This window comes from Stenella coeruleoalba (assembly GCF_951394435.1).
Source record: "Stenella coeruleoalba genome assembly, chromosome: 7".
Classification (NCBI taxonomy): Eukaryota; Metazoa; Chordata; class Mammalia; order Artiodactyla; family Delphinidae; genus Stenella; species Stenella coeruleoalba.
Window position 1 is genome coordinate 41,919,290 of NC_137153.1, and position 24,024 is coordinate 41,943,313.

Sequence of the window (24,024 nt, forward strand, 5' to 3'; positions counted from 1 at the left end):
CAAGTACCTCCATCTTCATTCCAAATCAAGATGCTAGGCCACCCATATAGGACATGCTAAGAGAGTATAATATTAGTTTTGCAGGATGGCAAACACCTACCCTCACTGTGTGAGTAGTGAAGGTTGAAGAGTTGGGGGAGGAATTTTGCAGGGAATGGGTCATCGGTATATCCTTATGGAGGAGGGAAGTGCCCCTTGACCTCAAGTCAAGAGGGGAGGGCTGGTGAGAACCACTAGGAGAGTTTGACCCATGTCCCCTCTGGTTTAGGAGCCACAGGGCCTAGTGTCTGCTTTGTGTTCTTTGAGTCCATTCTGGCTCCTAAATATGGTTGTTCTGAGAGCCGTCCTCTGTCCACACTGAGATGGCCACTTTCCATAGGCTGATGTGTGCCAATTGCTCTGAGGCCTTAAGAATGCTAACTACTAGAAAGGAATACAAACATTTCATTTTCTTTAAAAATATCATTAATAAAATGATTTTTTGATAAACATGAGTTCAGTGTCCCTACAGATCTGTGGATTCTTATCAGCTTGATACAAAAAGTAGCAAATGTGGACAGAACATGTTCCCTCCACTTTGGAAGCTGATTCATTGGAATTAGAGAGATTTAGCCTCTTGATGAACCCATAAAACGTTTTTATTGTTACAGAAAAAGCATTCAATCTCATTGAAAGGAGAATATATAACATTGCATTTGGGAAGAAAATTAGATGTACTAAAGCTTGTATGGTGATGGAAATGATAATTTTTTATTAACAAATTGTCAGCATGGAGCACATTCCTTCAATTTTCAGCAATTTGAAATCCCAGCATTAATCAGCTTTCGTTAAATGCCACCCACTGTTCGTACAGCAGCGAGGAAGGCAGTAATGAAAAATTGAAAAACTAGCATTAGATCAGAGATCATGCTGGCTGCAGAATCTTTATTTTATATGAAGACCTTTTTTTATTATTCTGGAATTAGGCAAAACATGCCGTGTCCTCATCAAATGACTTCTGTGAGTGCTTTCTTTCAGAACAATAAATGGTGCTAATAAGTTGGCCAGCCTCCCACCAACTAGACCTTTGATATATGTTGTATCAGCACATTAATAACAAATTAGAATTAGAGAAACGTAGGGAGTGTTCCGCACTCATAATTGTCTTTTTCTGTAACACAAAATAAATCAAACTATCACGTTGCTCCCAGGAAGCCTAAACCATTTATAAAACAACTTTGTTTTTTATAAATTGGTTTAATTTATCCATTTTTAATTGCTTATTAGGTTCCTACAGTGTGCAAGGTGCTGCAGGGACTAAATAGATGCATAAAAAAGGCCCTGCTGTGAAAGAGCTCACAGTATCCACATACACTTCATTGTTTGGTCCACAAGTTTTACTTCCTCTGTATTTTTGGTCTATATACTTCCTCTATATTTTTGGTCTATTGAATAAACGTGCCAATATTCTTCAGATGTGAATGTGACACTGCTTACTCTTCTGTCTGTAAGCTGTTGCTTTGTGCTTTTTTTCTAGAATTAAGGCTAGGGACTGCCAGTTCATCACTTCTGGTGTTCTCGGTCTCCCTTGGTACCAAGCTATATACATTTTCAGAAAGACTTCTCAAGGCTAAGTAATATATAGACTGTCACCTAGAGGGAGAACAAAATAGATTGATAAGTACCCAGTACTGTGACCTGGGCCACTTTGTTATTGGGTATTACCGTGAGTAGTTCCAAGGAGCAAACAAGAATGTGAAATGGAAGTTCAATCATTTGTGATTCAAAGAAAAGAGAGCCAACCTGTGGACTGTTCTCAGTAGAGTGGTTTAGTAATTTGTGATGAAAACCTCAAACAGGAAGTCTTAAGTTGGAGTTCATGGCTGCTTCAGAGAATCTGTGAACTTCCTGAAACTATAAATAACATTTTGTATTTAAGAAGTTGTGTGTTTTGTTGAGATAATCCATAGCTTTCACTGGATTCTCCGAGACAGTCATGAATCCCTAAAATAGTTATGAACTATTAGTCTAGGTCAGGGGTTGGTGAATTTCTTTCTGAAAAGCAAGAGATAATAAATATTTTAGGCTTTGAAGAACATACAGTCTCCATAAATAAGTGAGTGTGGCTGTATTCCAATGCAACTTTATTTTCAAAAACAAGATGGCCCAGGGACCATAGTTCTCCCACCTCTGGTTTAGGCTATGATTTGGTAAGACAGAACTTTCAAACTACTGTGCTGAAGTACATCCAAGTTTTCCCTTTTATATAAATCATATTTAACATGTGAATTTTATTTATTTAATTTTGTTTTTTCTTTTTTATCAAAGTATAATTTACATGGGGTAAAATGAACAAATCTTAAGCCAACTCAGTGAATTTTTGCATATGTTTACACCCATGTAACCACCACCCACATCAAGATATAGACTATTTCCATCACTCCAGAGGATCCCTCATGTTCCTCTTTAGTCATAATCTTCACCCTCCCCCAGAAGTAACCACTCTTCTATCATCATAGCTTAGTTTTACCTTTTCTTGAACTTCATTTAAATGAGACTGTGGAGCAGTGTGCAGTTTTTTGTGTGTGCTTGGCTTCTTTCACTCGATATAATGTTTTGAGATTCATCTGTGGTTTTGAGCACACAGACTTTTAATATAGATATCCTGGTTGATTTATAATATTGTTGTTCCTAAAGACCCTTCTTTATTAACTAGCAAGAATTTCTTCGTCCTTCTGGTGTTTGTAGTGCCAGACTAGTGGCCACAAGAAGATGCAGAATTCCTGTTTCCACCTTCCCACCACTTGAAGTGAAACCACAAACACAGAAATTGCAATTCAGGAACTCCTACTTCCAAATAACATCAACACATTGAAGCATGAGCTCTGAGTACTCTTTCTCACTGGAGAAAGTAAAGGTCTAAACCTTGGATGAGTTTAATGAGTGAGGGTTCTTGTTTCTCTTTACCCTCAGATCAGTAGTATAAATTTAAAACCAATTGGTTTTATACTATCATTGGCCCATAGAATCATGAGGAAGTTTCTAATGTCCTTTAATCCAGTGCTTCTCAGACTTTTATGTGCATACAAATCCCCTGGGGGTTTTGCTAAAATGCAGATTATGATCCAGTTGGTCTGGGATGTGGCCTGAGAATCGTCCTGCAGAGCCCTGACGTTGCTCGCTTGTAAAACATGCTTTGAGTAGCAGGATTGTCATCTAGTAATCATTACTGATGTGGTTTAGACCAGAGACGATGGTATTCAAGGGCGGTGACAGTGCAAACTCAGAGAGAAATGAGATAGTTATGAATGAAAATGGATAGGAGTTGCTGAGAAACTGAAATAGTACATGAGGAACAGAAGATACCAAATTAGATAAATGATGGTAGCTCTGGATATCTATCCAGACTAGTATCCAGCTCTGGATTGCTTCTGGGCCTGAGTCTTTTGCAGCCATGGAAACTTAAGAATTTTGGTTCCTGCTGGAGCAACATATATTTTCCACCATCCTCATGTCTAAACTTTCAAGGTCTGAACACTCTTCGTCTTCCTCTCTTGGGTTTATTGTGGATTTTTTTCTCAAGAAAGGCCTGCACTCTCTGTATCATAATAGTTAACTAGTTAGTTCTCATGATGTTACCTAACCACCTCTACTTTTTTTTTTTTTAATTGGGGTATAATTGTTTTACAGTGTTGTGTTAGTTTGTACTGTACAGTGAAGTGGAGTTCCCTATGTTATACAGCACGTTCTCATTAGTTATCTGTTTTATACATATTAGTGTACACAGGTCAATCCCAATCTCCCAATTCATCCCACCCCTCTCCAGGTTCCTCAAAAAACTAAAAATAGAATTACCATATGATCTACTTTTTTTTCATTGAAGTATAGTTGATTTACAGTGTTGTGTTAGTTTCTGCTGTACAGCAAAGTGATTCAGTTATACAAATATGTGTGTATTCTTTTTCATATTCTTTTCCATTATGGTTTATTACAGGATATTGAAGATAGTTCCCTGTGTTATACAGTAGGTTGTTTATCTATCTTGTATATAGTAGCTTGCATCTGCTAATCCCAAACTCCTAATTTATCCTTCCCCCAACCCCTATTCCCTTTGGTAACCATAAGTTTGTTTTCTACGTCTGTGAGTCTGTTTATGTTTCATGAATCAGTTCATTTGTGTCATATTTTAGATTCCACAAGTAAGTAATATCATATGGTATTTGTCTTTCTCTTTCTGACTTACTTCAGTTAATATGATAATTTCTAGGTCCATCCAAGTTGCTGCAAATGGCATTATCTCATTCTTTTTTATGGCTGAGTAGTATTCCATTGTAACCACCTCTACTTTTATGTAGTAAATATTGGCATAACATTTGCTTTTAGATTGTTAACACATTCTTAGGGCTTATGATCTTCAAATGGACCCACTGTTTTGTTAAGTAGATATTACTTCATTGCAACATGACCCTCCTGCAATAGGCAGATCTTTTTACAAAAACATGTGATTTTGTTGATTTTCATCTCTTGCTTCAGGTTGCCCACAATCATCTCCAGGAGCTATTGTTCACAACAGCTCATGTTCATGCATGGGTTACCTCTTCACTGAGCCCAAACACACACACATATTACTTATTTAGAAACCTCATTTACACAATAATTATGATTACTCATCCCACATTTTATAACAAGCCCCTGCTAGTAGTAGCAGGTTGTACAGCACTTTTGCCTATGATAGCCTTCCTCCCCCTCTCTATAATTCCAAAGCCCTGTTTTCAGATGTTTACATAAATAATATATCCAGCATAAAGTCCTTCTTAGTTCTGTCTTTTAAAAAATTGTATTTGAAAAATTCCCTGTATATTGAATGATATTTGTAACATACAGACAATTTAAAAGATAATTGTAAAGTAAAAAGACTAATCGGAAATCACTCATCTATCTACCAACTATCTTAAGAAATAGAATATCATCCATTGCATATAAATCCTCTGTGCACATCACCCTGCCTCGGTAATAGAGACCATCAATTGCCTGGCATTGATGAGAATGATTGTCCTGTTTTTACTTATAGTGTTACCATATATGCATGCAGCCTTAAAAACAGCTTCATTTTGCCTCTTTAAAAATTTTTGTAACTGGAATCATTCTGTACATATTATTTTGTGATTTGATCCTTTTGTTTAATATTGTTTGTGAGATGCACTAATGTTAAAGCATACGGTTATGGTGCATTCATTTTAATTAATATATAGTATCCCATTGCACTAATACATCACAGTTTTTGTATTTATCAGGTCTATTATTGATGGACATTTGGGTTGTCCAATTTTGGCTTATTGCAAATAATGCTTCTATGAACAAATAGAGAAAACTTGGAAGTGAATGTTATTCGGGGAGGAAACATTTGAGTGTGTTCTTGGCTATACCGAGTTTGAAGTGCTTTGGGATATATAAGTGGAGCTGTAGAGTATGTATAAGGATATAGGACTCTGGAGCTCAGAGCAGGATCTGCCTGGAGATGGAAGCTGGAGAAGCTATGGCCATGGTTGACATCCAGAGAGAGATTATCATATGAGGGGAGAAGAGGCTCTTGCCTTTAACCTTGACAAGTCCCAGTAGTCAATGATGAGACAGAGGAAGCTGAGTCTGCAAAAAAGAATGAGAAGGAATAGCCAAAGTGATATGAGGAAAACCAGAAGAATGTGTGTTTTTTTAAGAAATTTAAAAAAAACTTTTAAGAAACAGGCAGTGGTTAACAGTGTCCAATGCTGCTTAAAGTATACATAAAATGGGGATTTTAGCATGTTTGTTGGATTTAGCTCCTAACAATCATTAGTGACCTTCATGAGAATTGTTTTGGGGGAGTGACAGAGTGAAAAACCACATCGGCATAAAATGATAAATGAATGGAAAATAAGAAAATGGAGATAGAAAATAGAAATTTTTGTCTAGAAGGGCAGGAAAGATAAAGTGATCACTGGATAGGAACATAGATGAAGTGAACACTGGGTAGGTCAAAGGAGGCTTTTGGTTTTTTCATCAATGAGACTTTTTTTTATATATAAATTTATTTATTTATTTTTGGCTGCGTTGGGTCTTCGTTGCTGTGCACGAGCTTTCTCTAGTTGCGGCGAGTGGGGGCTACTCTTCATGGCAGTGCACGGGCTTCTCATTGCAGTGGCTTCTCTTGTTGCAGAGCATGGGCTCTAGGTGCACAGGCTTCAGTAGTTGTGGCACACAGGCTTGGTAGTTGTGGCTCACGGCTCTAGAGTGCAGGCTCAGTAGTTGTGGCGCACGGACTTAGTTGCTCCGCAGCATGTGCGATCTTCCCAGACCAGGGGTTGAACCCATGTCCCCTGCATTGGCAGGCGGATTCTTAACCATTGCACCACCAGGGAAGTTCCACATCGATGAGACTTGAACATGTTCAAATTCTGGTGAGAAGGATCCAGTTAAGACAGAATAATTGGATATATAAGATGGAAAATGTATAGGTGACAGCATATGGTTCTGGAAAAGGCTGGAGTTGATGAGATCCAAAGATGTATAATTGGCTCTTTTTTTTAACATATTTATTGGAGTATAATTGCTTTAGAGTGGTGTGTTAGTTTCTGCATTATAACAAAGTGAATCAGCTATACATATACATATATCCCTCTTCCCTCTTGCGTCTCCCTCCCTCCCACCCTCCCTATCCCACCCCTCTAGGTGGTCACAAAGCACCTAGTTGATCTCCCTGTGCTATGCGGCTGCTTCCCACTAGCTATCGGTTTTACATTTGGTAGTGTATATATGTCCACCCCACTCTTACTCAGCCATAAAAAGAAACGAAATTGAGTTATCTGTAGTGAGGTGGATGGATCTAGAGTCTGTCATACAGAGTGAAGTAAGTCAGAAAAAAAAAAACAAATACCGTATGCTAACACATATATATGGAATCTTAAAAAAAAAATGGTCATGAAGAACCTAGGGGCAGGACAGGAATAAAGACGCAGACCTACTAGAGAATGGACTTGAGGACATGGCGGGGGGAAGGATAAGCTGGGACAAAGTGTAACTGGCTTTTGAAAGGAAGAGAAATGCTAAACCAATGAAGGAGGAATGGAGAAAGATGAAAAAATACATGAAAGGATGTGGTAGTGGAGTGTTGAGCATGAGGTAGGAGGTAAGATCACTGGCTATGAAGAAAAGGGAAGCTGGAGCTATAAGGACATGTCTAGAGAAGAATGACATGGGTTTGAAAGCCATTCCAGAGAGTGTAGTGTGTTGGCCAGACAAATGTTAGCAGGTTGCTGATCATTTGTTTAAAGTGTCAGTATATCGTGTGCCTTGTTCCAGTGCAAGGCCAGAGAATGTGGGTAACAATTTATGCGGATTCTGAGTATGAAAGACAAGTGAGATAGGATTTTGGGACACTGGCTAGATTATCAATGAAATGGTAGATCATGGGATTTAAGCAGTAAGAGAATAAAGTGAGTCTTTTGTGTATATATAGATACTTGCATGATATACTGCAGTCAACACTGATTCCCCAAAAGGTCTTGCTGTTGTCAGGAGTTATGCACTACATCCATCATAACTGTACTAAACACATTTCATATGTAAATAAATATGGGACATCTTGCCCTTGAGTAAAAAACATGAATAAAATGAAGAAATTAGAAGACTGGTGGTAGGAGTGAAAGCAAGACAGATATTTGGAGGCCCTGATGAGACGGAAGAATGGTCATGGTGGGAGTAATTAGAAAAGTAGTTACAAGATAGGAGGAAAAAAAGTTGGGGTCTAAATGAGGGATGCCCTAGTTAGTAATTTCAGGGTATGACAGGGTCCAAGGCCGTCCTATTGGAGTAGGTGGCTAATGGGGTGCAGAGGAGAAGATCATAAGTTGTTATAAGGTCAAGAACCCAAGGTCAAGGTGTTAGAGGGGTCACTGACTGGGCTACTGAAGTCACCCAGGATATTGGCAGGACTTAGGGTGAAGAAGAAGACTGTGATTGTGTAGTAAGTCTTTCATGAATGGTGGTGAATGAGGGACAAGGGAAGTTGATGTGTAACAGCAAGGGTGGTAAATGACAGCTAAGAGGAAGGGGAGAGGCTGTCATGCATGATGTGAGGGGAGGTGATAATTGTTGGCAAGTGATGATGGGGAGCACAGAGGACAAAAAAATCTCTGTCCTGATTTTGAGCTACATGACAGTGAGAAAATGAATGGTCTTCACTTATGAGGGGTGTGGGAAAATATTTGCAGCGGGGCGTCTCCCTTAAGGCAAGGCAGAGGGATTAAGCAAAGAACATATACATTCATAGAGGATTTAGTGTTTGGAGCAGTATTTCCATAGAGCTCAGCTCAAGGGTTTAGATGGGGTAGGGCAGGGATGGGCTGAGTCCAGGGCCCAGAAGTACCAAGCAGAAGGGATGAGGGTGGAGGAGAGAATGGATGGCCAGAGATGCATTCTCTGGGTATTCCTGGTGAAAATGCAAGGTGGGTTTTCAGTTAATCTCTTTGAAAAGAGGGGGCAATAGGCAATGGACTTCTAAAAGAAGTCATGTCCAGATGACTTCTCTTAGATGATGTTGGTCTAAGAAGCTGCAGTTTCTGCAGTCACTTGGCCTTCAGTGGTGTTCTTCTAGGCTGCAATCCTGCAGCCAGCATGGGATGCTGTAAAACCCTTACTGTTATTCAGCCTTATAATCAAAATTCCTGGTTATGATTGGTTTCAGCTTTTATATCCTACATCTGACTTACTTGTCATAAGTTGGCTGGGATCTATTGATATAATAATGCAGCCATACACTTCCATAGTGTTTACAGACTTCAGAACAATTTTAAGGTACTTTCAGTCAAGCACATAATCCTATATAATGCCATGCATTTTACTTTTATAAAAACAAAGTTTTCTCTTATGGTTTCTTCACAATTAAAACTAGGAGAATTTTTTTTTTAGTTTTTTTGATGTGGACCATTTTTAAAGTATTGAATTTGTTACAGTATTGCTTCTGTTTTATGTTTTGGTTTTTTTGGCTGTGGGGCATGTGGGATCTTAGCTCCCCGACCAGGGATCAAACCCGCACCCGCTGCATTGGAAGGCGAAGTCTTGTGCCAACTCTAAGACAATTTTATTGTGGGTTAATAATTTTTGTAAGATCAATTGGTTTATCAAGTGGAAACAAAAAACACATTGAGGGGGTTTAAGATGTGAAAAATACGCTTGGGGAGTGAGAGGCAAGGTGTACCCTTTGTCAGTTTTCAGTGATCCTGAATGGGTGAAGTTGAAACTAATTTTAGCAGGTCGTTCTTCATGCTTCATTTTTCATGCTTCATTCTCTAGACTTGATGATGGCTTCCCTCCATTCTTTATTTTTCCACTTTTAACATAGTGTTCCTCAGTGCAGGAGTCTATATTCTCCCATTTAGCTTTGTTGACTTTTCGAGATTAGGTGGAAGTGGCAGATATTGTGAACAGTTGGCTGGTTTGGCCTTGGAAGTAGCAAAGGAGGTAGAAACAGCATGAAGTGTTGAAACTTAGCGTCTTGCAGATGCTCAAGCTTGAGTGAGCTACGTAACAGCTCCTGAACCCCATTCTCCTCCCTGTTAACAATGAAAGTTATAATATCCATTTACTTGGAACAAGATAGGCATTCAATAAGTGTGAGGCTTTCATTTCTTCCTCTTAGCTGAACAATAGTTTACACTTGGCCCTCAAGTGAAGTTTGAAAGTATAGGAAGGATATAAAGAGGTCTTTTGTCCAAGGCAAACTAACCCTGGTAGTGGGCAAGTCTTAAAGAATGTGATGTGTTTTATTTTACACTTTCTGGATATCCTGATACTAGTTTGGGCAGATAAATGTTTTTAGAGCGCTAATAACGTTTTAATATCATTGTAAGTATATTGAAGTACACAAAATTAAATAAGGGGTTTGAAAGTTGATGCCATATACCAAGAGATTAATCATTTGAGAAATGCAGAATTCTTTGGTCAGATGAAGCAAAAAATTTTCAGAATTTGTCATTGAGATGTTCTTTTCATGGGAAGAAAAAGGAAATAATTCTTTGTAGTTTTAATGGAATGATACCACCAAGTATATTTGTGTAGATGCGTCCTCTCTCCTTTCCTTTAGCAGACGCATTGATTATCAAGTGCTCTGTTGCTGTATATTAAGTAAAGTGTCTTTAAACAGCATTTTGATTAAAGGATCTTTAATATTGTTCATCTCCTTTTATCGCACAGACTAACTCAATATTTCTTGCAGTCTCTTTCAGAGGCTTTACAGACGGTATGAAAAAAAGACTCAGAATTGCTTCTTTTTAAATTTCCTCTGTTGATTGTTTTATAGTTATGGAGTTATAGTTCACAGTTTGTTTTTTAAAGGATTTTTATTTCTTTAAACAAGAATGATGAATTTGGGGAAAGAGTTTTCTCAAGCAAAAAGTTGGTCACTTTATGGAAACTTTAAGGAAATACTTACATAAATTTAATAACTTAGAATGTTCCTAAAGAAAAATCCATTGATAACCATTAAAATCAATATATTTCCTTTTCCTTCTGTTGATAAGTTTTATAGGAATTTTCACACCAAGATTTCTAAGTGATGTGTTTGAAGGATTGTTTCATCAATTCGGTAGAGAAATGTCATCTTGCCCTTGTTTCTGAATGATCTTTTAACCTCACTAATTAAGCACCCTCCATCACTATTCAGTGAAGCTCTCTTGAGAGTAAAGGGCCTTTGACTAGGGAAACTCTCTAATTGGATAGGACCTCTCATCATAAAACAGTCAAAACATATTGATTATAGTTTTACCATTAGGACTTCCATTGCTTAAAACAAATGGCTTATAACAAGAATTAGATTGACCTAAGTCAATTTTAGCCTGGAGATATTTGGAACCATTAAAAAAAAGATCAAGTAACCTTAGCATTCCAAGAGTCTATGGAAAGAGGGTGGGCTTTTGATTCATAAGCAAAAATAGCAAAAATAAATGTTGTACAGTCGATTTTAGGTTTTAACATAATAGCAATCCTCCAATGATTACTAATATCTAATACTCCTTTTCTTTATGTCTCCCAACTTACATTTAAATATTTTTATTTTGAAAATATTTATGCACAAAAGAATACACAAAAGAAGAACTGTATAATGAATTTCCATGTATGTCACCCAGCTTCAATAATTACCAATATTTTTTCAATCTTATGTCATCTATCTTCTCCCCCTTTTTGTCTGTTTACTGGAATAATTTAAAGCAAATCCCTCATATATCATTTCACCCATAAACACTTTAGTATTCACCTCTGTCAATCTATTTTTATGCTGTTAGAATAACTGTAAATGCTAAAACTTACATAGTGCTTTATACTTCTAGACTGCCTTATATCATTAGGTTATCACAGAAATTTGATAGGTGTTATCACCACTATTTAGAAGATTTTTAAAAAGAGGTTTTAAATGGTTAAGTGACATTATCAGGGGCTACTAAATAGTGACAATAGGTTTCAGTCCTGGGTCTCATAAATATATAAGTCAGTTTTACACTCTGTAGCAGATATGACCATACCAAGTAAAAGTCTATTCCTTGGATATTTGACTTCAACTGCTCTGGGCAGAGGCTCCCTTCTTTTGGTCTTATGATACCTGTGGACCAACTGAAGAGTGAGCATAGCCAGAGGGAAGTGGCCATTAGAGATGTGTATCGAGCACGTCTTTTTATTCTGATGTTTTGACATCTGGGGCTTTGCTGACCCTGGAGAGACTGCCCTTCCGAGGGCTCCAATTCCTAGAGACAGTAAAGGACTCACTTGCAAGTGTGACTTGCATATGCAAACCAACCAATCCAATGCCCATATTCCCCAACCATCTCCTTTACCTAGCTCTTACACTCCAGGCCACTATCTGCAAATCCTAACCACCCCAGGGCCAGGTACCCAACTAGGGACAGCCCCTGTGCCCTAGAGCCCACCAAAATTATTCAATCCAGCCCATCCTAAACCTGCTTACTCTGTCTCACCCATTCCTTCCAGTGGAAACCACAGTAAATGCTCTTGCCCACATTTTCCCCACACTCCTTTGCCTTCGTGACCCTGGTGCCAGTGTGGTGTGGCATGACCCCTCCTCTTGGGAGCTGTGAATGTAACAAACTGTTTTCAGTGGCAATCATCTCCTGATCTGTTGATCTTGCCATATCTGGATAATAATAAAACCTACATTTTAAAACAAGATGGTAAAGGCTGAGTAAACACTCTGGGACTTAATATCAAGGCTTACTGCTGGAAGATGTGACAAGCTTAGTTGGAACAGGTGACAGCCCTAGGTCGGGTAATTGGGTTGGAGATCAAACTCTAAAAGAATAGCAGAAGGGGATGGCAGTGAGGTCAACAGCACGTGAAAGGCATCATAATTGAATGGCAATAGGCAATTATGCAGTTATCTTGCTGGCTTCCCAAGGTGGGCTGAATTCCAGGGGGAATTATATTTTTTCTTAGGTATGAATATCATCTCAGGTATGAATACATTCCCCTAGGACTATAGGAAGGCAGTGTTCCCTCACACCCTGTTGTTGATACCTCCCCAATAGTTCTTCCCTTAGGCCACCATTCCTGCATATCCCATCCAGTCTTGCAATAGTCAACAGTGAATGGTTATATCTGAGGTTTTCAGTACCTGACTCTACCTCAAGTGTTTCCTCTTCTATGAGACTCTAGTTCTCAAGCTAACTCTGGCATTTCCAGCTCAGTTTCCATCTTGAGTAGAATTTTAGATCAGACACCAAAGATCCTTATAAATCCAACATCCTCATTTTAAGGATGAGGAAACTGAGCTTCAGAGAGGTAAAGGACTGGTCCTAAGGACATACATAGGCTGCAAAAAGGTAAAGGCCTTTTGACACTAAGGTACACATTTTTACTATGTTGGTAACTTTTGGTAAAATTTGACTTCTATTCAATATAGACCCTATTTCACAATAACAAGTTCTGGTGGACTATCAGTTACTGGGCTGTAGCACAATCAATATAACAAATATGTATTTAAATAATCAAGAAATTAGTTACTTCCATATGAAAAAATGTTCTTATGTCATATTTCAGTATAATACTTAAACTATAATATGCTAGGTTTTTCTTTATGATTTTTACTTACATACACACAAATGTAGTCACAAACACTCACAAACACACAACATACACACACCCTACACCTGAAGACTCACTCTCCTATTGCCTAAAAAAACAAAACCTCCTTAACTCAACCTAATAAATTAATAGTTCATGTGTTAAAATACTTAGCAATAACTCATTCATTTTAATATGAATCGATTTTGAAATAATGTCCTAAAAGTATGCTGTCAGTTAAAAGAGGTATTTTATTATTTTGTACTGGTTCTGGGAAATATATGATTAAAGCTTCATTATTCAGTAGTGAATTCAGTTTTCCAAGATGTAATCATGGACTCAGGACCCAGGTGCCTGTGTCAACTAATAAAGCAACCTGGGCATGATTAGGGAGATTCCTGAGGTCAGTGATTCTCAAACTAAAGAGGCATGGGAGTCACCTGGGGGGCTGTTAAAGCACGGATCACTGGGCCCTACCTTCAGAAGTACTAGGGTGGGCTCCAGGCATTTGTATTTCTAACAAGTTACTGCTGATTCAGGAACCACATTTGGAGAGCTGCTACCTTAGGTAATCATTCAACTGAAAAGCATACAAAAAGAGGGGCTGGTGGGAGTTTCCTGATTCCTTCAGAAGCAACTCATAGGCTTGCAGTCTTATACCACGTAGACAATGTTATTACTTACTATCTTGCCTGTGCCCTTACTATGACCTGAAATTTTCTAGGTCACAGTAGTAACTCAAGTCAGACAAGTACGTGTGAAAAATACACCAATAGCACCAGCTGCTAGAATAGAGACACAAATACCTGCAAGTCTTCATGCTTTAAAACAATCAGACAGGTTTTATATGTTCTGTAATTTGAGCGTGACAGGTGGTTCCATATTTTTTGTACTATCAATTTGTAAGAAATGTGAAAATCTTTTTGATAAACCTATAGGCTATCCTGTAATTTAGGTGTTACTAGCATGAACTAAGGGAGTGCTGCTTCTATTGTAATCTTTGACCATATATACTATTGCTGATTTTAGTGTGTTGATATTGTAGATCCTCATTATTCATGGATTCCGTATTTGAAAATATGCCAACTTGCTAAAATTTATTTGTAACCCCAAAATCAATACTGTGGTGCTTTCCTGGTCATTTATGGACATTTGCAGAGAGGTGACAAATTTGAGTTGCCCAAGGTGCATGTTCTCAGCTGGGATCCAATAGGGTGAGGTTCTGCCCTCTTGTTTCAGCTCTCCTACTATAAGGAAGTATCCTTTTCATGGTCCATTTAGTGCCGTGTTTTTCACATTTTTGTGCTCTTCATTAGTGATCTTGCTATTTAAAATGGCCTCCAAACATACTACTAAAGTGCTGTCTAGTATTCCTGAGGGCAAGAGGGCTGTGATGTGCCTCATAAGAAAATATGTGTCAAATTAGCTTTGTTTGGGCATGAGTTATAGTCCTGTTGGCCATGGGTTCAGTGTTAGTGAATCAATAATATATATTAAGTGTCTTTAAACAAAAACACACACAAAACAAGGTTATGTATTAATCACTTGACAAAAATGTTATGACCAGATGCTCGCAGGAATCTAACCCTGTATTTCCTTAAGAGCAATGACTGAGTATTTGCTAATCCAGTGTTTGCAGCAGCTTCACAGAACATAACTACCATGAGTAAGGAAAATCAACATGGCTTGGATTTGCTGAGGGTACGTGTGAATTTTGTTCATCCGTTGATTAAATTTACTACTTCATTTCATGTTATTAGCACTATTTGTTCACTGCCTCAAGTATAGTATTAAAATGCAGACTTTCCACCATAAAAACTTTTAAATGTCACTCAGGTGACTTCAGAGATCTGCTGAAGTACGTGGATCAGGGAACACAGTATGACACTTCACTGATTTTTTTTCCTTCCTTAGTCTCCACAAAATAGAAGTATTTGGCTGCCTTGCTCTTACCGCCGGGAGTATCGGCTCCCTGGTCCTGCAATGTCCACACCTTCGGGCCCTGAATATTGGGAGAGTCCCCAAGGTTTCTGAGGCCTGCCTGGTCAGGAGCCTAGAGAACTTATGAAAAGTTAACTGCGCTTAATGTTTCTGGCCTCAAAATGGTGAGACTTCTTGGACTCAGACTGACTTGTTCATTGGTTTCCATGTTCCTAAGTTTTCAGAACATAAAACCAATAATGCTTCCATGTCTTTCCCACCTCATCATGAAGTAGTGCTCTGAAATGTGCACTTTAGGGGGGAAAGACTCCCAGAGTACCTGTGTGATAGAAAGGGTTTGGACACTGCACCATTTCTTCTACTCAAGAGAAGAAATATTTGAAACTGTTTTCCTGAGGAAACATTGCTATTTGGTTATGGAATAGGTAGGCAATAGATCTAAAAGTTGACCTATTAACTGGATCTTTTGCCACTTTTCTAACTGAACTAATATTTACAATAATTCAATAAAACTATTAAACAAATAAGAGATAATGATAACAGCTATTATTTCTTGAGCCCCTTCCATGTTCCAGGAACCACATAAGGCACTTATTACACACATTATTTCATCAGCTTCCCATCTTCCCTGTGTGAGAAGTAGCATTGTCCCCAATTTACAGGTAGAGTCATTGAGGTTCTGGGAGTTGAAAGAGGAATGGTACAGGACCCAGGTTTGCTGGTTTCCCCCCACTGTATTCACTTGGCTTCTGTCTATGTGGAAGGAGAAGGGAGTCTGTCTTCTCCCTCAGATATGATTAGCCAGAAGGTGATGTGACAATGGGACAGGCTGATTTTCACAAATTAAATGTTGATTGCAATTCTGTGAATTTGGAGTGGATAGTACTTCTGCTGAGAACAGATTGTTATCATGCTTTTTGATACTGGTTGATTAGGAGCCAGTGAAAAGATGTTCTGACATAGCAGTTGAATTACAATTTTTATGTTCTCCGTTTTCTCTTTTACTAGGTTCATCTTGGGTTCTGAAGTGTTCTTGCCTTAAACTGAATGAATTAATGCGAAGAACAATACTACATTTCTTCTTTTTAATCAAAATGTCATGTCTTTGAAAGGAATTCTTTAGAAGTTGACAGTCTGCTCTTAGCTTGCTTGACGATGTATTTAGGTATGTTTGGGGAAGTCTTTCACAAACTCAAAATTTGGGGAAGAAATAAGCTTTCATTCTTAGTCTCTTTACACTCAGAACAGCAAACTCACACAACAGCAGTAGCTTGATCTTACTCAATTTCTAGGCATTCACTTCTAATCCATGAAGAACTCCGAAATTTGCATTACATGTACCATGTTGGATTACTCGATATCCTAAATAAGATGATGGATGCCATACAAGGGCAGAGCCTATTGCTTAAATTATTTGAGTCTAATTTAATAAATGCTGTATTACTATCGTATTTGAGTTTCCTTAGTTATTAATCCAAGCACAATACCGGATAAGCAGTCTCTGATTTATATATTCAAATGGGGATTCTGTAGAGTCTGGCACTAAAACAGACATGCAAGAGCACAGATTTGGAGCCCAGCCCCAAAAGGTCTCTGGGGCTCTAAGTGTTGATCATGAAGCAAAGCACAGTTCCTGGTATGTGGCCAGTGCTCTGTAAATTTTTGTTAACTTAATGATTGGGTTAAAAACAGGCTGTGAAGGCTATATCACAGTAAATTATGTGTCAACTGAAATTGTATGAATCAATTCTCATTTTGAATGCATCGTAAGAGGTTGTTAGATCTAGGAAATTTGCCTGGAATTATCTGTTAAATAAATAACTACTTCCCAATTTGCCTACTCTGTAAGTTTTACTTTTTTAAAAAACAATTATTGACTATATCCCGCACACCGTGCATTTCATACCTGTGATTCATTTATTTTGCAACTGGGAGTTTGTATCTCTTAATTTCCCTCAGCTGTTTCTCTCCTCCTCCCACTCTCTCCCTTCTGGCAACCTCCTGTTTGTACTCTGTATCTATAACTCTGTTTCTGTTTTGTTATATTGTTCACTTGCTTTGTTTTTTAGATTCCACATATAAGTGAAATCATATAGTATTTCTCTTTCTCTAACTTATTTCACTTAGCATAATACCGTCTAGGTCCATCCATGTTGTCACAAATGGCAAGATTTCATTCTTTTTTATAGCTGGATAATATTCTATTGTGTATATATATATATATATATATATATATATATATATATATATATATACATCTTTTTTTATCCATCCCATCTATTGGTGGGACTTAGGTTGTTCCATATCTTACTACTTTAAATAATGCTGCAATGAACGTAAGGGTGCATATCTTTTCTAATTAATGTTTCAGTTTCTTTGGATAAATATTCAGGAGTGAGATTGCTGGATCATATGGTAGTTCTATTTTTAATTTTTTGAGTAATCTCTATACTGTTTTCCATAGTTGCTGCACCAATTTACATTCCCACCAACAGTGCATGAGGGTTCCCTTCTCTCTACATTCTGACCAGTACTTGTTATTTGTTGTCTTTTTGATTTAGCGATTCTGACAGATGTGAAGTGATATCTCTTTGTGGTTTTGATTTGCACTTCCTTGATGATTAATGGTACTGAGCATCTTTCATATCTCGGTTGGCCATCAGTATATCTTCTTTGGAAAAGTGTCTATTCAGATTTTGAAAAAGTTTGACATTTTCTTCACATGCAATTTCCTTAAAGTGTGGATCACCTGAGTGAAAAAATAACTTAGTATAACATGGTATCCTGGACAGGGTCTCTCCTATGATTTTCCATCTTTTCATGTCCTGGAAAGTCAAAGACCCTTTATGATATTCCCTGAATGTGAAGCTTTGCGATAAGTTCTTAAGAGAGTCACCGTGGAAGAAGGGCATGTTTTCTTTGCTCCTGAGAATGTAGCCTTTGTGGTCTAGATGGAGTCAAGGTTTGAAAAATGGGCTTTTGTGCTCCCTTATATAGACAGTATAAGTATATATGTGCACTTAAATCAGACTATAATGGGTAAAGGGAATAAATATTACAGCTAATTATAATATATACATAGATGGATAGATGATGGAACATAGATACAGAAAATGTAATGACAGAGATAGAGATATAAGGATGGGTGAAGGCTATAGACGACTCGATTTTCCCTTCTTTGCGGGTGTGTACGTGCACATGTATATAAAGAAATAGGGCTTCCAAGATCCTGCTCTATTATAAATGATGAGAGGAAATAATTGGGTCTGTGTTCAATGCCTAGCACCATCCTAATTAAAATTTGGTGCTTGTTAATGATTTTTTTATATAATGATGATATTAGGGAGATAAATAAAATCTTTCTGTTAATAGAGTACTATATAGTCATTAACTTGGTCAAAAATAAAAACTAAATGAGCAGTGGTTAAAATATGCAGAAAACTCATATAAAATCTTGGGGTTAACCATAGATTAGATTTGATTTTCCTACATTTATTAGGTTCCAGTTTGGTACATTTTGATTCTTTATAGCATATCAATTTCTTAGTATTTTATAAGTTGTTTCATTCTAATAATAAGTTAAAGCTCAACCTATGAGGCCTAAACTTTTCATTCATTTTAGAATCTTACAGCTAATTCCATTTTACATCATTAGTTTATCAAGGTCTCTCTTACTTGCAGATTTTATTAATAAAGAACCTGGGTGCTTGCATCAGATGACTAACTCTTACCAGTTTACTTCTCAACTGAAAATGCTTTGGAAAAGGTATGAGATTTGGAACCCTCACCTCCAGATTTGACTGTTACCTTCGCTTTGTACATAGGGACAGCCTCAACAAGACATTTACTTCCCATACCCACAATTTCCTTATTTGTAAAATGGGGATATTAACATCTATTTTGTAGGACTCTGTCCTACAAAATAGATGTTAGACTAGCTCTATGTTTAGAGCTAACGCATATAAAATGCCTAGCTCAGAATCAGACACACCTTAGGCAGTCCTCAAATGAAAACTACTAATATGATGATGATTATAACACAGCTGGAAAAAAATGAACATTTTAATTTCTAACACTCTTGATTCATTGCCCCATCTTCTCTGTGCAGAGAGACCTGTGCTTAAAAACAGATTCTATTTGCTTCTTCCTGTAGGTGAGGGATCAGATCGTCCATCTTATTGTCACAGTGTCCTAAACTGGACAGTCTGGTCCTCAGCTCCTGCTCTCAGGTAGCCGACCTGAGCTTGGTGGAAATCAGCACCCATCTACGAACGCTCAGGTACTTCCTCCTCTGTGGGATCCTAACCAGATCCCAGGAAAGTAGTTACATAGCTCTTTAGGCCTGTGGCTCTGGTCTTTTGACTTTTCTTTATTTAAACGACTGGAATAACCAATACACTCACATCAATGGAGGAATGAATTAGAAGCCGGGATTCTGCCTGATACGTTTTTGTGTCTTTGGCAGAACAGCCAGCATCATTTTGTGGGGTGACCAAACCCATCATCACTGACTGGAATAGAATCAAACAGAAAGGAATGGATGCATGATTTGGGGATGTGTGAGAATTTGTTTGACTAAATTGATTTTTTGGAAGGACCAATTTAGGATATGATTTCAACAACAGAACTGTGACCATTCTGAATTCCTAACAGGCCAAAATATCAATAAATAGTTCTACCACTTCTTTCTTTCACCATCAAAAATAAGCAAGAGCTGGGACAGTGTGAAGAGGTAAGGGAAGGCAGAGTGGTCTCAGAGGAAATGCACTCCATGACAGAAGCCCACTTGCCCACGAGCATTCACCAGAGAAAGACATAGCATGAAAGGTGGTGTTCTAATGGGTCTGAGCCACAGCACTAGTTGCTTAGTTAATTCCCACTTCATGATACTTTGCCCCAAAATTACAGAGCTCTTAATCCCAAATTATAGAGCTGCGAAGACAATGGGGAAAACTTTGTATCTTTATACAATCTAGTGTTATTAGTCTCTGTTTTATTGGCTGTTGCTGCATATGAAAACCATCCCGGAATTCAGTGGTGTGAAGTAACCATTTCATTAGACAGATTCTGTGGTTTGTGAATTTGGACAGTGCATAGGAGGGATAGCTTGTCTCTGTTCCTCCATGTCTGGGGCCTTAGCTGGGAAGACTCAAAGGCTGGGTCTAGAATCATCTGGAGGTTCCTTGACTCACATGTCTGGCATCTGGACAGGGATGACTTGAACTCTGGACTCAGCTGATAGTATCAACTGAAGAACCTACACATGACCTTTCCTTATGGTTTGGGCTTCCTCACAACATGGAGGCCTCAGGATAGTAAAACTCCTTACGTGGCAGCTCAGGTCTCCAGCATGAGTGTCCCAGGAAACAAGAAGGAAACTGCATCATGCTGTATGAACTAGCTTCAGAATTCATGTAGTTTCATTTCCTCTCAACTGTATTGTTTGAAGTAGTAACAAGTGTGCCCAGTTTGACAGGGGAGGGCACATAGATCTCAACTCTCAATGGGAAGAATATCAAAATATTTTGTGACCATTAAAAAAAAAAAAAGGTCACTGCCCATTCTATAGTTGAGGCATCTAAAAGTCAGAAGGTATCAATCACTTGCCATGTAAAGTCTAAATAAATTATAGACTTGGAATTTTTGAGCTGAAGAAAACCTTAAAGATCCCGTAATCCAAACACTTGTTTAAATAATGAGGATGTTATCAAGAACCAGAGAGATGCTATGACTTTCCCAAGCTCACACAACTGTGTAATGGCAGGGCTGGGATTAGATCCCAGGTCATCTGACTCACAAGTGCTCTCCCCACCGTGCAGAATGAGTATCAGCAACCGGGTGACACCCACTCCAAACAAGTCTCTCACTCATGGAAGAGAACTTTGGAAAGGCAAATGACACCAGCAGTAACATCAAAGACTGCAGAAAATAGTAACCGCCGCCACTCCTGAAAACATGAGGGATAGAGTAACAGCTGGGAAATCCATCAATATCCCACCTCTTGAATAATATTGCCTTCTATCTGATTAGCAATATATCTCTTTCACAGAGACACGTGTTTAATCACAATAATAACTCTAAATGTTAAAGTTGTTCCCGTTTTTTTTTCCCCCCAAGGGAAACTGGGGATCAGAGGAATTCAGTAACTTGTCCAAATTTGCCTAATTAGTAAACGGCGTGTAGGCCTCCCCATCAAGTCACCTGGCTGCACATCCTATGCTATTTTTTCCTAAGTAGGAAAACTGTTTTAATATTTAATGTGCAACATACATAGTTAGGGGTATCCTGGTTCTATGAAAGTTTGTATTGTAAGAGGGAAGGGGGTGAATGTCATGGAATGCATCACAGAACAAGGACACAAAGCCAGCAGTTTTGACTGCAGCCCCTGAGCTCACCTAGTGAACTTTCCACTTCCCAAGCATGTCCTCTTTCCTTCAGAAGAAGGGAAAAGGAGTAACAGGCAAGCGATGCTATTCCTGCTGCCAGCAGTGCACCCCGTGTTACAGGCTCCTACCCACGGCTCCCAGGCAAGCCAAGCAGAGGCTTTCAGAGATGGGTATTTGCTTCCTTCGAGAAGCAAGGCAGGTAAGGGGTGGTGCCTTCTGGAAATAAGACCTTAAAGGAGAAGACCCTGGAGGTGATGTTTGTCTCATAAGCTTGAAGGGTTGTTCACTGACTCCACAAGGTGATGTTAGAGATGGAAGGAAAAAGGGGATTAATAATATAAAATATAGATAATAGAAACAATAAAAAGTTAATAATATAGTTACTGTTATTATTATGTTTGTGTAGATGTTTATGTACAAGCTCTTCTCTATTCTGAAAGCTGAAGCTATTTTTGCTCTTGCAAAAATTTGGCAGTGATTTCTCAAATAGTTTTTCATTTAGAAAAGTCTTTATTCTATTTCTTGATTTTGATATTTAAAAATACTTAGACAAAAGCAGCAAAAACACTAGAACTTTATTTGAACTCTGATCATGGAAATCTCATTTATATTATCTTTAGCACCTTTTTTTTAAAAGATTGTTTGATGTGGACCATTTTTAAAGTCTCTATTGAACTTGTTACAATATTGCTTCTGTTCTGTGTTTTGGTTTTTTGGCCAAGAGGCATGTGGGATCTTAGCTCCCCACCCAGGTATCAAACCCGCACCCCTTGCATTGGAAGGCGAAGTCCTAACCACTGGACCGCCAGGGAAGTCCCTTCAACACCTTTTTAAAAGAACTCTCATGATCAGAATATTCTGTGAAAATCTAGATAAGGCTAAACTTGTTTAAATGCTTAGAGCTCATGGTACTTAACCAAGTAGATGTGGGGAGCACAGAAGACAGAGCCCTTTCTCTATTTTGGAAACTGAGACTTGGGGCAATGCACAATGTGATTTGAAGCATGTATGTCTTCTTTATAGCAGCAAATTCCATTGAAATGGCCTCTCCTCTCAGCTAGTTAGTTAAATATGAAGCTAATGTTTCTCCACATAAAAGTGCACCAACTCTTGTCCTGCTAGCTAGGAAAAGGGTAACGGAGTGTGCCAATTTGTGAAAAGCCCCGACTAAATCCTTTTAAATTAAACTCTACAGGTATCTTGATGTGAGTGGATGCCAAAAGATAACTAAGGCAGGAATCCATGCATTGGCAAGCAGCTGCCACCAGCTCAAGTATCTGGATCTAAGCTCTACAGGGATAAGCAAAAGAAGGTAGGAATTTTGCAGATTATCCTTTTTTATCCAGTTTAAGAACTTGAATCATGAGTTTATCCATTTCAGCTTATCATTTTAAGGGCATCTGTTAGTCTGTAATGTAGATTATGATATGATAGGCCAAAAGGAATCTCTAGAGATGCTAAATGAAAATATGAATGGAGATTTATCCAATCAACTGAGGGGAAAGTTGTTTGCCAAGAGGGATATACACCAATGATATATTGTATATAGTCTGGTATGAACTACTACACAAACTTGGAATTATAATATGGTAATAATTATTTACTTTTCTAATTAATTGCTCATTTAAGCAATTCCTGCTTCATTTATAGGAAATCTATTTTCTTCCTCTTTGGTCTGCCCCTTTGCTAAATTATACTGGTGCGGCGAGCCGTTTCCGACCAGCAGAATAACGAGCCGCCACACGCAAGATTCTTCTCGTATCACACTTTATTGGAGCACAGCTTGGTTGAAGAAAGATGGAAGGAAGACCCCGCAATCCTATAGCAGTCTGCTTATATAGGGATTAAGAACATGTGTCGCTCTGTGATTGGCTTTCGCCGATGGTGCGATTTGTGAGCCAGCATCGGATAGGTCGCTACTTTAAAACCTCATTAGTATACTTAGCGCAAGCGCAGTGGCCACAGGAAGGATGACTCAGCTTATTTCAGCTTCCTGCCGCGTAGCAGTTAGCTGACCGCGCCCTACATCAGCACAGCTTGGTTGAAGAAAGATGGAAGGAAGACCCCGCAATCCTATAGCAGTCTGCTTATATAGGGATTAAGAACATGTGTCGCTCTGTGATTGGCTTTCGCCGATGGTGCGATTCGTGAGCCAGCATCAGATAGGTCGCTACTTTAAAACCTCATTAGTATACTTAGCGCAAGCGCAGTGGCCACAGGAAGGATGACTCAGCTTATTTCAGCTTCCTGCCGCGTAGCAGTTAGCTGACCGCGCCCTACATACTGGGACTCTGGAGGCTTACACAGTTGCAAGAGGAGGGAGGGTCTATCCAGCTTCACCCAAGTGAGGAGACTAGAAACTCAAAACATATTCCAGATCATCTGCTTTTGTCTAAATCCCGTTTCGTCTGGCTTTGACAAATGTAAGAATCTTCTGATTGGTGACCCCTACTTCTACTTGAACCCTTCTATAAATTGTTCACTACACAGCAGCAAAAGTGATTTTTACAAAATATAAAGAAGACTCCTTTGATGAGAAATAGTGCAGGGCTTCTCATTGTATTTAGTACAAAGCAAACAAATTAATTTCTTTCCCAGCTTTATATGAACC

The 24,024-nt window shown here is 38.4% G+C and overlaps 1 protein-coding gene across 3 annotated transcripts in view; it reads left to right on the forward strand.

Moving 5' to 3' along the window:
* RASEF (RAS and EF-hand domain containing) overlaps positions 1 to 24,024 on the forward strand; it is a 187,373-nt gene that overhangs the window by 73,918 nt on the left and 89,431 nt on the right. For 2 of the 3 annotated variants that reach the window (XM_079927575.1, XM_079927576.1), the window contains one exon: positions 22,609 to 22,725. The gene's annotated coding sequence lies outside the window, so the exon portion shown is untranslated. Of the gene's footprint in view, positions 1 to 19,184; positions 19,307 to 22,608; positions 22,726 to 24,024 lie in introns of those variants that run through there. The other variant, XM_079927577.1, reaches the window with a different exon arrangement.